The sequence below is a fragment of the Cryptotermes secundus genome, unplaced genomic scaffold (genome assembly GCF_002891405.2).
Source record: "Cryptotermes secundus unplaced genomic scaffold, Csec_1.0 scaffold5437, whole genome shotgun sequence".
Classification (NCBI taxonomy): Eukaryota; Metazoa; Arthropoda; class Insecta; order Blattodea; family Kalotermitidae; genus Cryptotermes; species Cryptotermes secundus.
This window is the reverse complement of record NW_019721835.1, coordinates 465-4833: the sequence shown is the minus strand read 5'-3', so window position 1 is coordinate 4833 and position 4369 is coordinate 465.

Genomic DNA, 4369 nt, shown 5'->3' with positions numbered 1-4369 from the left:
CTGTTTTCACCAAAAGCTTGCTTCAACATTTGGTGCGTTTCTGCAGCGGTTTTCCCAAGTTTGAAACAAAACTTTATACAGACACGCTGCTCTCTCAGGTCAGCCATCGCAAAACCGCAAACTCATGGAAACACAACAATGGAAATATGTTCACAAACAATAAACCCAGCCACTCAACTCGACTCCGCTTGCCACACTGATTCAAGAAGGATGTGTGAGGAGACACCTAGCGGTATTTCGATGTACTCATAACCATTTGTGCGCAAAATTCAAATTTTGGAAACTTTTGGATTGCCCCACATATCATGACTTTAGGACACGTTAGGTTGTAACACACTATACCTTGCTCTGGCACCATGCAACTGCAATGAATACTGCGTAATAAATCTTGAGAATGTATGCTAGGTATTCAGCAACTTGACCTGGCTGGCTAGGGTCCTTACTCCAAAAGAAAATAAACTTTGCCCCTTCCAGCTGTTTATGTAGCAGGCAGGAAGTTAGTAGAGGGGAATATGTTTCAAGGACAAAAGCGATGGAAGGCAAAGCGATCTCTCTGACGTGTTTTCCGATGAGCTATCTGACGTACCTTGTGGAGGAGTAGTGATTAGTGACTCAGACAATGGAAGTGACAGGGGTCAACAAAGAATTGTGGCCACAGATAATAAAACTGAAAGTTGCCCTGTGGCTTATAAATTGTGCCATTTCCAATTCATTTTTGGTTTAAAAAAATCTAAACCGTGATTCGAAATTGAAATACAAAGCATTTCTGATGAATGTGGCAAAGGCTTGGGCTACAGACCAGATGGTGGCGGCAGAACCAGAGTCAGACTTAGTGCAACCTAGCATATCAACTCCCACCCAATGCAGGCCTCATGCGGGCACCCCTGGGCAACTCTTGGGTGATATGCGGAAACATACCCTCATGAAAATTGTGAAGAGTGAACATTCCAAGGGGAAGCATCCTTCTAGGCAATGCCGTGTTTGCACAGTTCACAAAAAAAGGACCATGACTGTCTACATTTGCAATTGTGTAATGCCACTTCACAAAGGGGAATGTTTCCAGAAATATCACACTCTCAAGCACTTCTATGACCATTGGTAAGTGTGCTCCAAAAATTTTAGTTCATAAAATTAATTAGGAGATTTTATATTAATTTTTAAAGTGAACAGTGCAAAAGTTACGGTATTGAGTTTAAAAATGCCAGTCCCCAAGGTGATTTAAATATTTAAATCACCAGTCCACAAAGTGTTAATTATCAACCATACCACATAGGATCACATCTCTCTCGACACCAATCTTCATACTCATCAATGTGAGCAGCTCCCATCTCATAAACACTCAAGGTTCAGCATGACACAACACAATCCTGGGCCAGTTCTGCCCTCTCCCCTCCTTAGAACCTACTTTCCAAAAACCCACCTTAATATTATTCTCCCATGTGCTTCTTGGTCCATTTTTAAAGATGCTTCTCACCAAAATTCAGTATGTGTGTTCCTTGTCTCACCTATACCAGTGACATGCCTAGCCCAGTATAAATTTATGAAGTTCCCTTTTAAGTAATATACTAAATTTCTCCCTCTCTTCTTCCTTCTTATGTCTGGACATTTTCCCCAAACACGTTATTTTCAGACACTTAAAATCCATGTCATTCTCTCAAAGTAAGAGATCATGTTTCATACCCATCCATAACTGGCAAAACTGTTATGTGTTCACTGTGTCTTTCTTTCTAAACAAATGTGTGCCAGTACACTAATGTTGGGTTTTAGGCTTAAGTATACATATATTCCATCTTAAATGCACCCTTCTTCCTCACTATAAGTTATCTATCTTGCTAAAATTGTAGCACTGTATGTCAAAGTTAAGTATCATGTGTGAACGCAATATTTCCTAATTAAAATACATAAACCTTAATTAATATTAATTAAATTTTTAATGTTTTTCATTGTGGTTGTTGTCCATTTGTTTAAAAGATACTTGCTTGAGTATTTCTCATTCTGGATTCTTTTGCGCAGCATTCTCTTGGTGGTGTGGGTATTATCTGTAATGTGTAAATAATGTGCTGTTGGATTTATAAGTAATGATAGTTGTTTATAGCTGGACTTACACATGTTATTTGTGCAGTTTGTAAAGATGTTGAAGTAGTGTTATCATCAGTTTTGTTATCTGCAATATGTAAATGATATATTACTATATATTTTATTTGTTATACTAGGTGGTTCAAATATGACCGGGACTGATTTTTTTGTAAACAAGCTGCACTGCGCAGCAGCTGTGCGACCTTGAGAGAGTGAAGCCACAACCTCCACCCTCCCTCCTGTTAGGGTTAGAACCTGTTCAGTCCTGTCTGGAAGTTGCTAGAGTGATGAGTGAACAGAAGGTACCGCGGAGCATGGAACAACGCACTGTGATCAAATTCCTCGTTGGAGAAAACGTCCCGTCCGCTGAAATTCACCATAGACTCCAACAACAGTATGGAGAAGAGTGTCTCTCACGGACCCGTGTGTTTCAGTGGTGTAAGTGCTTCAGAAAGGGCAGAGAGCGCGTAGAGAATGAACTGCATGATCGTCGGCCATGAACATCCGTCACCAAGCCAAACATTGATCATGCAGACGTACTTATTCGTGAGAATGGGCGCATCACTATCAAGGAACTTGGAGCAATGCTGTCCATCAGTGTTGGTAGTGTAGAAGACATCATGAAATACCACCTGCACTATCGCAAAGTGAATGCACGATGGGTACCACGCACTTTGACGGACATGAACAAAATGGTGAGCATGCAAGTTGCCAGTCGTCTCCTACAGCAGTTTGAAGATGAAGGTGATGCATTTTTGAAGTCTATAGTGACCACCGATGAAATGTGGGTGCACTACTTCATTCCCGAGTCCCAGCAATCATCACGTGAGCGGCGGCATACCAGTTCTCCCAAACCCAAGAGGGCGTGGAGGAGCCGTTCGGAAGGAAAAGTGATGGCAATGTTCTTCTGGGACTGGGAGGGGGTTATCCATATAGACTTTCTGACAGATGCCAGAACAGTCAATGTAGCTTATTACTCAGACCCCCTGGCAACAGACATGAAGGAAAAGATCCGATCCAAGCGGAAGAGATGTGGAAAGCGGGTAGCCTTCCTTCAAGACAATGCACGCCCCCATACGGCGAAAACAACAATGGAAACCCTCCGGAAATTGAAATGGAACCTTCTGACACATCTGCCGTACAGTCCCGATTTGGCACCAAGTGATTTCTACCTGTTCTAAAGGCTCAAATCTGACTTGCAAGGCATGCAGTTTGTGAACAACGCCGCCGTCATCCAGAATGTTCGGGAGTGGATACGCCGCCAACCACAAAACTTTTTTGAAAAGGGCATCAGGATGCTTCCAGAATGTTGGAAAAAAATGTGTTGACTCCGGATGGGAGTACGTTGAAGACTGACACGTGCAAGCAAGTGTTTGGCAATTTTGGTTTAAAGAAAAAAAATCAGTCCCGGTCATATTTGAACCACCTTGTATTTTGTGTGTTTTTTCATTAGTTTACTTTTTATACTCGCATATGCACCATTGGCTGTAGGTTTTTCCATTTTGCTAGAGTAGTTATGCTGTTAAGTGCTTTGTGTATAAATTATTATAAGCATTCAGATTGACTAATCATTCTTTTAAAATTACTGGGGGTTTATGTGCTATCTGGTGTAAAGCTTGTATAATGTCCTGAAACATCACGTTTACTCGAGATATATAATTTTGACATACACTGCAACAATTTTAGCTAGACAGACAACATCTGATGAAGGCCGTATACAGCTGAAACATGTAGTGAGGAAGATGGGTGACTAGAGAATAAGTCACGTTTAAGACAATATGTATACAAAAGACATATTAATGCAACAGGATGCTTAAATACAATATTTAGCCTTAATGCTTAAATATACAGGGAACAAGGTTCTCTGCACCACTGGCAATTTTCCAAGGTGCACACCAGTCCCCGATCTGCACATAACATTAAAAATTCCACATGTATATGACTATATAACAAAATTATGGAGGCAACAAGCAGAAGTCATACAAAATCATGATAATGAGAATGTTCACAACATCAGACAAGGTGAAACCTGACACAGAAAGTATAAGAGGCTTAAACTTGGCGGCAGTGAGGCATACAAACGTTCAAGTGACTAGAATGCCATGACAGCGAATACTACAAGAAATAGGGCATAGTCTGCTTTACTGAGCCTAGACTGACAGAGGCCTTGTATATATTATACCTTCTAGATATTAAGACTCAATTGTAAATAAGTGTACATAGTGACAATGGACTAATACTTTGAACTATGACTGACAAATGACCCGACCTCTTGTCAGAGAGGGCGCCCCAC